A 12,508-nucleotide genomic window follows, 5' to 3' on the forward strand; every position below is an offset into this window, starting at 1 on the left:
CTCCTCTTCGGCACCAGGAACTGGAGGATCCAGGAGGGCGTTACTAGAACATTCCACAAGTGTCACCCGCTCCCTGACATCCACCTCCGTTTTTCACTTCTCTGATAGTCACTGGTTTAACAAAGTCAAAGGAATCCATAAATGTTGGGCCTGTGTCTGAAGCCTCCAGGGCTGGACCGCTCCCAACCTGGGATTTTGGATGAAGCCTCCAGGAGCCCTTGCACCTGCAACGGCCAGAAGCTTTTGCTCTAACCCTGAAGTGCCCCCAAGACAGGCCAGAGAGGATTTCACACGTGCTGCCTTTTCGCCATACTTCAGCCATTTGGACTCCTCACCCCCGAGCCCCCCACCCCTGCCAGGTCCCACAGACATTCTTCTGTTGCACGGATACCATCGTGTATGGAAGATGTGGGACTCTCTCCACATGCAGATACTTTGTCATTAGTCAAATGAATCATGCCTGCAGGAGCCTGGGGAAGGCTGGGGCCAGCTGACATCTTTAGGAAGAGGTACAGTCTTTGTGTCTCATGCAACTAAAAATAGCTCTCCAAGTTGAAACATTCCAATAGGCCTGCGGTTTTCTGCCCAAGAGGAAAGTAATACCCATTATAGCGTCTTTCAGGGTGGCTCTTTGCTTTAAATATTGCTATTGTGCTGTTATTGGTCAGTAGGTTGGCATGGAAATGCCACAGTTGGTTAGGTGGCTGATTTTCTGTGCCAAGTCTAATTGATTTCTCAACAAACAAGAAGTCTATACTGTCTCCCTAAGCATCCTGAAGCACCGATGTTGGATAATTGCTTGTTTTTACTAAGCAGTCCTAAAACGAGATCCATCTCCTCTCTCCCTTACCTCTCTGTTGAGCTTAACGTGAGCAGTGTAAACAGCTAAGACATCATCCTTGATGATTACAGAGTAATTAAAGTTCCTGAAAGTTCAATCAGCATCACCCTAAGGCGTGCTTCTGAGCTGTGACGCCAATTGGTAAGGCGGGCTCAGGCACACAGAAGCACCATGTCAGGACCTAAATGAGTTTGCCCCGTGTCCTCCAGGTGTTCAAGGCCCTTGCGGGACTCCTATATCCAGACTCGGGAGGGCCAGCTAGGGAATTATCCGTCTCTCACCGTCAGCCCCTTCTACCCAGTCGTATTTGTGACATAGGCAAATACTTTAGTGGCATTTGGATGGCACAGACTGAAAAACCCAAATTTGTAGTGGATTTCAACCTGAGAATGTGCTTTGTCATCCAGGATTATAGAAAGTTTAAAGGATCTAGGCAGACCTCATGCCCCGTTATAATTGAGTCACCCCAGAGACAGCGAGTGCCAAGGATCTGCAAAGAAAAGGTACATAAAGGCTTCCATCCCATTTCACTCCTGGGAAATTTAAGTCTAGGTGCCATCTGGGTGTCAGTTATTTAATACTGGCTTATGTATAATTACCATTCAGGGTGTTGGGGGGGTCTGAGGAGGGGCCTCAGTCTGTTCTTCTTGGCCGCCAGAAGAAGAAATAGTTCATAAGAGAGAGGAGGCGAGCTAATCAGACGCTGTCAGAAAGTAAGCAGATGGTTGCGGAAACCCTGACCTCCTGCCTCTTCTGCATATTGAATCTTGCCACCGATGCTTCGGGAAGAGCAAAGGTCGTGGAAGGATGAGGACTTGGAGCTACTCTTTAAACAGAAGTAACTGTCTTTATTTTTACATGACGTAGAGTTCTAGAAGGGTGTTCTATAAAAATCGCAGGTGCTAATGTTTTCTACCTTTGGGCTTTTTATGTTTGTGTGTTTGTTTACACAGGTTTTTTTGGAGCAGGGGAGGAAGTTACTCAGTGCTACCCCCTGGGCGGAAGCCATGGCACCAGCCTCAAGCAAAGCCCCCAAGCTTGTGCTGAATTTCTGGTTAAAATGCACATTTCCAGGTGTGGAACCCTGATCAGGGCTTGCCCGTGGTCTGCAGTGTTCCTGCCTCAGCTCTCCTGTTTTATCAGTGCCAGTGCTGCTGCGTTCCCTGCAGAGGGGAGATCAATCCATGAGCTGTCCAGATGCACCTGGAAATCAGTAGACCATGACTAGTCATTAGACAAATGCAAATTAAAAGCCCAATGAGAAAGTGAATCTGGATATAGACCTTACATTCTTCATAAAAATATTCTCAAAATGGATTTTTGACTTAAATGATCAAACACAAAGCTATCAAACTCCTAGAAGAAAATGTAGGAGAAACCTAGACAACCTTGGGTATGGCAATGACTTTTTATTTATTTATTTAGTCTTTTTGCCATTTCTTGGGCCGCTCCCGCAGCATATGGAGGTTCCCAGGCTAGGGGTCGTATCAGAGCTGTAGTCACTAGCCTACACCAGAGCCACAGCTACTCGGGATCCAAGCCATGTCTGCAACCTACACCACAGCTCACGGCAACGCCAGATCCTTAACCCACTGAGCAAGGCCAGGGATGGAACCCACAACCTCATGGTTCCTAGTTGGATTCGTTAACCACGGTGCCACAACAGGAACTCCTGGCAATGACTTTTTAGTTGCAACACCAAAGACATGACCCATGGGGGAAAAAAATCATTCATTACTGGGACCTCATGGAAATTAAAAACATCTGCTCTGAAGAAGACAGTATCAAGAGAAGTAAAAAAAAGCCACAGTCTGGGAGAGAGTATTTCCAAAAGACATATCTGATAAAGATCTGTTACTCAAAATATGCAAAGAACTTTTAAAACTCAACAATAAGAGAACAAACAACATGATTAAAAAATAGGCTAAAGATCTTAACAGACACCGCACCAAAGAAGATCCAGGGGTCAAATAAGCATATGAAATGGTGCTCTCTATCATGCGTCAGCAGGGAACTGCACGTTAAAACAGCAATGAGCTACCACTACATGCCCATTAGAAGGGCCAAAATCCAAACACTGACAACACCAAATGCTGTTGAGCATGCGGAGCAAGAGGAACTCTCATTCATTGCTGGTGGGAATGCAAAATGGTACAGCCACTTTCGGAACCGTCCGGCAGTGTCTTACCAAACTGAACGATACTCTCGCCATATAATCCCAAGGTCCCGCTTCTAAGTATTTACCCAAAGGGTTTTTAAATTTATATGGACACAAAACCCTGCATATCAATGTTTACAGCAGCTTTATTCATAATTTCCAAAACTGGGAAACAATCAGAATGTCCTTTAGTTGGGGAACGGATACACTGTGGTACCTCTGGACAACGGAATATTACTCAGTGTTAAAAAGAAACGAGCTATCAAGCTATGAAAACACATGGAGGAAACTAAAGTGCATGCCACCAAGTGAAAGAAGCCAGTCTGCAAAGGCTGTACGGTATGATCCCAACCATATGACATTCTGGGAAAGGCATAGGGTCTAAAGAGATGGTAAAACGACCACTGTTGGCAGGGGTGGGGGAAAGGGAGACAATAGGCAGAACGGTAGATTTTTTAGGCCAGTGAAAACACTCTATGATATTATCATGATGGATACATGTCTTTATACATTCATCGAAACCCATAAAATGTACAGCACCGAGAGTGCATCCCAACGTACACTATGCCCTTTGGGTCATACTGATGTGTCAGTGAAGGTTCATGCTTGGCAAAAAAACATATCATTCCAGCAAGTGATGTGGATACTGGGGGAAGTTATGCATGTGTCAGGGCAGGGAGTACACGGGAACTCTCTGTACTTCCTTTCTATGTTGTCATAAACCTGGAACTGCTCTAAAAAAGAAAAGACTTTTACACATGGGAGAAAGAGCTTCATCTGAGGCCTACACCACAGCCACAGCAACACCAGATCCAAGCCACAGCTACGGCCTACACCGCAGCCTGCAGTAACGCCGGATCCTTAACCCACTGAGTGAGGCCAGGGATGAAAACCCACATCATAACGGAGACTATGAGGTGCTTAACTTGCTAAACCACCACAGGAACTCCTAATTTTTTCTTAAATAAAAGTGTTATGATTCAATGATCACTCCAGGCTGAGTTGTGTTTTCCTCAAATTTATATTTTTGAGTCAGCTCTCAGCAACCCAGAATGTTTGGATAGGGATACTCGGTGATGAGCCTTGAAAGAGGGAATTACGTTAAGATGAAGTCATGGGGGGGGGCCCTAGTCCTGTATGGTGTCCTTATAAGATGAGGAGATCAGGACACAGACACACACAGAGGGAAGATCCTGCGAGAACACGGGGGAAGACGGCGCCTATAGCCACGGAGGGCGACCTCAGAGGAAACCACTCCTGCCACCCTTCAATCTCAGACTTTTAAAATCGGGAGATGATAAATTTCTGTTGTTCCCTTGCGGAATTCAATATTTTCCCTTTACAATGTCTAGAAGACATAATATTGTCCAATCAAGTATGTAAGATGATAAGAGAGGATCAGTCAACTATTTAATAAAAGTTGCGATACCAGCCATAGAATGCGATATTGGCCTAGAACTTTATAATTTTCAAAAACAATTTTGGATGCCAGTGGTTGTATCTGGAATGGATGGGCAATGGGGCCCTACTGCACAGCACAGAGAACTGTGTGTGATTGGGTCGCTTTGCTGTACAACAGCAAGTGAAGAAACACGGTAAATCAACTATACATTAATAAAACTAATTAATTAATTTTTAAAAACCAGTTTCACATATCTTTCCCAGTAGAACATTAGCCGGTAGGTCCCCCCCCCCCCCGTCTAGAATATCTGTTCAAGCTGGACAACCCATACACAAAGCAGCAGAAAAACCATAACCCTTATTAGAGGAGGGAAATCTCAGGTGTCCTGGAGCTGGCACGTGCAGAAGAGAGTCAGGGTCTCAGAGGGACTTCAAGCCTTGCCAAGGTGGCACAAGTGTCCAGCTTGGGACCAGCCCTGTGATAGGGACCCGCTGGCTTTTATATCCTATGATGTCTCTGCAGATAAAAGCCGAAGGGGACACGCTCACAGGCATTCTACAGTCAGGAAGCCCACAAAGATCTGATACCGGGAAGCCAGCACTTAGGCTGGCCCCGTGGCATTCCAGAAGTATTTATCCCAATCCATCGTTCGGTGAAGACTTACACCACTCTGTAGGTGCTCAAACTTGGCACGAACCTTCGTCCATCGGTCCTTGCAGTTTCACCATCAATTCCCCCACATGGACCAGCTTCCCTGGGATGTGGAGGGAATGGGGCCATTTGACATACGAGCCATCTGGGGGAGCTCTGGAGATGGATGTGGCCTTTGTAACAGAATCCAGTTCTTAAATCCCTCCCACGTGTGGGGTTCAAAGTCAGCACTAATCTCCCCCACTACCCTTTTCAACCGCACCGCCCTGGGGACTAAACTCTCCGAGCCAAGGGAACGAAACTTCTGCTTCCAGGATAAGGGAACTGGAAGAAGTTCAAATGCCCTGTCCATGTTCCAGCTGCTCCATTTGCAGAGCTGCTCTGCTTTGCGCTCCTGCCACTCGTTTCTTCCTCCGCCTCTCGGCACTTATTGCCATTTGTCTGGCGGCCGGCCTTTCAGTCCAGTGAGATTTCAGACCCCAGCAGGATAATGACAACAGTGACAGGAGCCTCTGCTTTCCTGGACCGGGCGTTGTCTGCTGACACAACCCTGGAGGCTCTCTGCTTTCCTCCTGCCTGGCCCTTGGTGCAGCTCTGTCCCCTTCATGGCTTCCCCCTGCTTGTCCCACAGCCAAAGGACCTTAAAGTGAAGCCGATGTCTCATGGCCATCCTGGAGCTGGGCTCCAGTTGTGCTTCCTGCCTTTGGTTTTGTCAGAGTGAATGCTCTCGGGGGTGTGGACGGCTGTGACTGGCAGTGCCCTCAGCTCCCAGCGCAAGCCTGGCGCACGCTAGAAGCACCTATGAGTCACCACGAGTTGAAGACATGAAGAAATAAAGAGTTGGTCACTTGATCCCTCCTGTTGCCAGGGCACACCCTCAGGTCATTCACTCAATGTTTGTGGATCGCCAAAATATGTTTGGATCGCCCACTCTGCGCTATTCACAGAGTAACCACAGACGCCGTGATATGGTCCAGGTCAGAAAGGAACCCAGAGCTCAGGGCGGAGGCACCCTGTGAATAACGTCAACCCGGTGCCATCACCAGATAGAGCCGGTGACAAGATTCCGTGGCTACATCAGCCAAGGACCCATTCGGCTGCAGTCGTGGTGGTCACACCAAGTGGGCTGCCCTTGAGCTGTCTTGAGGGACAGACAGGAGTTGGCCAAATTGACAGAGGGATGGGGGATGGGGAGCCATGCCAAACACTGAGTACAGTATTCTTAAAGGCACAGAAGCTTGAAAATGTGGCATCTTTTTCAGTCGGTGCAAGCAACTTTGCACTGCTAGGGTACAGAGTGAGGCTTGAGAGGTAGGCCTGGCGGTAGAGGTGACCAACCAGAAAGGCAGGGGTATACATTGTCAATACTTGTAGAAATTAGTAGCATACTGCAATGTGATGCATCTAGTTATTCATCCATTTTATTTAGCTATTTATCAATTTATACAGATGTCTCCCACACAAAACTGTGCACTCTTTGAGAAGCACCCAGCAAAAGGCCGGTTTGTAGCAGTTGTTCAATGAGCATTTGTTGGATGGATGGATGGATGGATGAGTGGATGATGGGTGGATTGGTAATGGATGGATGAGTGAATGGATGATGGATGGATGGATGAGTGGATGAGTGGATGGATGGGTGGATAGACAGATGGATGATTCGTGGATTGGTGGATGGCTGGATGGATGAATGGGTAGATGGATGGATGAATGGATAGGCAAGTGGTTGGGTGGATGGATGATGGATGATGACTAGATAGAGGAATAATGTACATTACACTGAAAATACAGTCCCCAGCTTTGCAGCTGAGGCTCCCAGTAATATCCCTGCTCCTCCAGCTGTCCTGCTCCTCCTAGGCTGTCTCTGCCGGAACTTCTCCAGCTGACCAAACAGCATTCCCAGGGAAGTGATGTTGAGTGACTGGAAAAGTCACAGAGCCCAGTCTTTCCCACAGCCCCAGCATGGAGAGTGGGAGGATTCCTCCCTGAAGCTGGGCAGGAGCCCATGAAGTGAGATCATTAGATTAGGGTCCATGCTGGAAACTGTCAGGATCCCACCCTCACCTCCTCCAGCTCCAGATGCAATCTGTTGTCGTCATCAGCAGAAGCCTCTATACTGCTCTGGTTCTGGAGTGTAAGGGCCAGGGCTCATCTCAGAGACGCCCCATAAACATGATCTGGTGGCTGTTTTTATTTTATTCACCTTAATATCTTACCCCACAGCTCTCCCTTCCCACCCCCTCTTGCTAAACCCTATCTGCTAAATCCCAAAGACAGATCAACTCCAGAAAAATTCCTTCCTTCTGAGAACCATCTTTGACCAACTATTCCAGAAACTGGCTAAACTGCTGAATTTAGTTAGGGTCAAGGCTCACCCACTTGCTCCATCATATAAGGAAAACTGAGAGGGCCCAGGGTTCTAATAGCTTGTGACTTGGGGATTCAGCTCAGGTCAGCTTCGGCACCTTGGAAGGAGGGATGGGCCCTACATGGGCACGTTCGAGTTGTTCTAAGAGAACCAGGGCATTTACTGCTCGGTGGGGGGCTATTTTGAATTTTGGCTACTACTTCTCCATTTATCAGCAGGAGGAATAGCAGATATGATAGACTAAGGAGACATGGGCACGGTGTGTCTCCCTTTCCCTGGATCTTTTAGGTTTCACATCCAAAGACGTCCCACCGGAGTTCCCGTCGTGGTGCAGTGGTTAACGAATCCGACTAGGAACCATGAGGTTGCGGGTTCAGTCCCTGCCCTTGCTCAGTGGGTTAATGATCCGGCGTTGCCTTGAGCTGTGGTGTAGGTTGCAGACGCGGCTCGGATCCCGCGTTGCTGTGACTCCGGCGTAGGCCAGTGGCTACAGCTCCGATTCAACCCCTAGCCTGGAAACCTCCATATGCCACCGGGGCGGCCCAAAGAAATGGCAAAAAGCCAAAGACGTCCCACCAAATTGCTGCAAGTGCTGGGGCTAAAGTTATTCCAGTGCATCCTTAAGAGACCCCTAGGAGTTCCCACTGTGGCTCAGTGGTAATGAACCTGACTAGTATCCATGAAGATTCAGGTTCAATCCCTGGCCTTGCTCAGTGGATTAAGGATCTGGCATTGCTCTGGCTGTGGCACAGGCCATCAACTGCTGCTCCAATTTGACCCCTAGCCTGGGAAATTCCATATGCTGCACATGGGGCCCTAAAATAGCAAAGAAAAGAAAAGAAAGAAAAAGAGAAAGAAAGAGAGAGAGAGACCCCCACAGGGCTGCTTCATTTGGGAACATAGCAGTACGTTCCCGGATCTTACCGGAGCAAGTCTCGCCCACCCATCCTCAAGTGTTTTGAGTCCTGCTCCAGATGAAACCCACCCCATTTGTCACTTCTGATTGAGAATTAAGTGAAAAGGCAGATGAGTGACAACCTGCTGCCACTTGAGCTTATTCACCTGTAACTGCTATTAAATAGGGTGTGAATGAGAAAGCAATCTGTGCCTGTGGCTAAGTCCCCTCGCTGCAGTAGATCTGGTGACAGTAATTCACATGTTTTACCAACAAACTTCTTACAACGAAAATACAACTTTCTCACTTCCCCTTGAAAATAATGAAGAAAAAAAAAAATCTTAGTAACCCACAGATATGTTCTGAAATAAAGGCTGCATTTCACCACTCTTAGACACAATGGAGTCATGCTCTTTTGCTAAAGCTGGAAAAATAGAAATATGACTCAGACCTTCTCGAACCTGTTCCTTTCCCTGTTAACCTTTGGGATGTGAATTGAAGCTGCCGAGAGGTGGTGAGTTAAGTGCGATTGAATCACAGGCCATGGAGACAGCTGTGGGTCCTGGAACCTTGCGGTGGGATGGCACCTGCTGGGGGAACAAGAATACCAAAGTGACCTTGCCGTACATCCAACATACCTCTGAAACTCAGAGCACACCCGGCCACAAAACGGTGCTGCTCCAGGACCCACTGGAGAAGTGATGGGAGCATGAGTGACAGAAGCAAGGGAAGAAGTCTTCGTAATAAATACCAGCACATTCTGGATCCTTCCTTTGAATCTGTTAATTCATCTAATGCCCATCATCAAAATTCCTGTCCACTTAAACTTTCTACCCAGTTGCCAAGATTGATAAATGTAGTCATTTTCTTGCCCAATAAAAATTAAACATTATAATAAAATAGAAATAGCAACGGAGTGCTTCTTTTTAATTGCTCTAATGCATTTTTTTTAAAAAAAAAGAGGGGAAACTTATACGTACGTGTGGGTCCAAGGCCTTAAATTACAATACAGTGTCTCTTTCGATTTGCATATTTGTCAAAATTAATGTTCTTTGTATATTCATGGTCAGTGGACATATAACAAGGTCGCAATGTCCTTTTAGCCATAATTAATCAAAAAAGACTTTTCAAATTTTAAGTTTGAAAGTTTTTTTTCACATAAAGGAACAGATATGTGAATTGCAGCTAAAGTCTTAGAGATAAGGACAAGTTTGTGAGATTCATAAAAATCACATTTCACGATAAATTCCAGAAATTGAAATAATACCACTCAGGACGGATTCTAAGGACTTTTTTTTTTAATGGCTACACCTGCAGCATATGGAAGTTCCTAGGCTAGGGGTCGAACCAGAGCTGCAGCTGCTGGCCAGAGCCACAGCCACAGCAACGCAGTATCTGAGGCTCATTTGCGACCTGCCTGCGCCACAGCTCGCCCCAACACCGCCGGATCATCAGCCCACTGAGTGAGGACAGGGATCCAACCTGCATCCTCATGGATACTAATCGGGTTCTTCACCTGCTGAGCCACAATGAGGGCTCCTCTCACGATTTTCAAATGGCTCTGCAGTTGAAGAGTTTCCCCTAAGAAATCTTCACCACACATTTCTATTGTGTTACGTGAAACCCTCCAGAAGAATCTGACGAAAGGGCTGAATGTTAAACATGGAGAACGTTTACTCCATTGCTTTAGAAGAAGTGTCCAATTCTTGCTGAAATTAATCAAATTCTCGCATATGCCCCGTGGTTCCTTTCGGCACCACAAGGCCAGCCTCTGCCGTCCTTTCCCCCCACATTCTGCCTTAAATTTGCCTCTTTTATTTTTCTGTGTAAATGTCCATTTACTTATGTTTTATGGTTGCCTCGTTAGTGGTTTTCTCCACAATTTCTGTGTGCTGATCGTCAAGGAACCACCTCAAAGCTTAAGTTTCACACTATCCTTTTTAGGGTTGATTCTGGAAGATTTTAAATATTTTTATATCTGATTTACTTGGCTTAAAATTTGGCACCAGAAAAAAAAAAAAAAAGATTGCTCAAGAAAAAAAAAATGACATAGCGAACAAAATCTGAGAAACACCTGCCGTGTCCAAGTTAATGTTCAGAGGGCAGCGCATTTCATTGGTAAGGTAGACATCTTAGCATCTGTCTGCAGTCCACCCAGAGCTTCATAATGAGCACATCATATCATCAGAGAAAGTCTTTTCACAGCTAAACCTGTATTACAAAGCATTTCTCACCTATATAGTGAGTCTGAAGGAAGCAAATAGTGGTTTTCCAGTGATAGAAAGCCACCAAGACAAAAATAGACATACATAGCAATGGAACAGAGTAGAGAGCTCAGAAATAAACCCAGACATCCATGGTCAATATATCTTTGACAAAGGAGACAAGAATATAAAATGGGAACAAGATGGTATCTTCAGCAAGTGATCCTGGGAAAGTTGGACAGCTGCATGTATAGCAATGAAACTAGAACACACCCCACACTATGAACAAAAATAAACTCAAAATGGCTTAAAGACTTAAATACAAAACACTGACACCATGAACCTCCTAGAAGAGGACAGAGGCAACATGTTCTCAGGCATAAATTATACCAATGTTTTCTTAGGTTGAGTCTCCCAAGGCAATAGAAATAAAAACAAAATAAAACAAATGGGACCTAATCAAACTTACAAGCTTTTGCATAGCAAAAGAAATCATTAAAAAAAATGAAAAGACAATCTATGGAACGGGAGAAAATAGTTGCCAACGATGCAACTGACAAGGGCTTAACCTCCAAAATATAAAAACTACTCATTCAACTTGACAAGAAAAAAACCCAACCAACTCAATAAAAAAAAAGGCAGAAAAAAGTAAATAGACATACAAATTGTATCTCCAAAGAAGACATACACATGGCAAGCAGGTACATGAAAAAAAGCTCAACGTCAATAATTATTAGAGAAATGCAAATCAAAACTGCAATGAGGTACCATCTTACACCGGTCAGAATGGCCATCATTAGCAAGTCTACAAATAACCAATGCTGGAGAGGGTGCAGAGAAAAGGGAACCTTCCTGGAAGACGGCGGCCTCCGGCTGGGCGCGCGCCGCCGTGGTCCTTCTCTGTGTCTCTGATCTGCTGCTTCTCGTGCTGCTGCCCATGGACGTCTCACAGACAGACCCGGGCAAGCCCGAGGGCAAACTGAAAATGACAAAGGCAAGACGCTGATGATGTTTGTCACGTATCCGGAAACCCCGCTGAGAAGGAGACGGCGGACACCACAAGCCTCTGGCAGGGCAGTCTTTTCAATGCCAACTACGACTCCGAAGGTTCATCGTGGGATGGGACCGGGCCATCTTCATGCTGCGTGACGGGAGCTACACCTGGGAGATCAAGGACGTTTTGGTCAGTCGAGACAGGTGTGCCGATGTCACACTGGAGGGACAGGTATACCCTGGGAAAGCAGGCGGAAGCAAAGAGAAAAATAAAACCAAGCAAGAGAAGGGCAAAAAGAAGAAGGAGGGAGACTCCAAATCTCAGGCGTCGAAGGACGGCAACTGAGCTGGGAGTCAAAGACAAGAGCTGTAGCGGGGCCGCTGCCTCGGGCTCTGCACAGGAGCGGGCACAGGGACAGGGCGGCCACGGGGCACCACACACTGATGGACTTGTAGTTTCTGCTGGAAAAGCTCTGCCACGTGACCAGTTGGTGGTCCGTATGAGAATTCCTGTCTAAAAAGCTTCGAGAAAGAAAACATTGGCTTTGTAATTAACATGGCACACCGGCAAATGCACGTTTACTCTCAGATCACTTAGATGGAAACCGGAGATGTTGCTTTTTCCTTAAATGTAGGGGAGACGCTGGCTGGGTGGTGCCATCACCCCGCTGGCCATACCTGCTCTGATCCGGCCCCCTGCTGTGTCTGTGCTGTTTACTTGTTAGCTGAAAGGACACCAGGTTCTTATCAGACAAACAGAAGACTCTAGACATGATTGCATCAGCTCCGTGCTGCAGATATTACCCTCATTACTGCGAAATGAAAACGACGCCCTGGGAGCACGGCCGGAGCTCCAGGAACTAAATAGACAATCAGGACGCCAGGATGCTTGAATCCCAGATCTATGCAGCAGGTGCAGAGGACGGCAAATAATGCGATTTGGAAATCCTCCGTGTTCACTTTGAGTTTCTTGGACTGGATCCCTCTTATCAGTTAGAG

General features: G+C 46.5%; 1 pseudogene; it reads left to right on the forward strand.

The window, feature by feature from the left end:
• On the forward strand, nucleotides 457-11,882 carry LOC100626768 (annotated as a pseudogene).

The sequence above is a fragment of the Sus scrofa genome, chromosome 16 (assembly GCF_000003025.6).
Source record: "Sus scrofa isolate TJ Tabasco breed Duroc chromosome 16, Sscrofa11.1, whole genome shotgun sequence".
Taxonomy (NCBI): Eukaryota; Metazoa; Chordata; class Mammalia; order Artiodactyla; family Suidae; genus Sus; species Sus scrofa.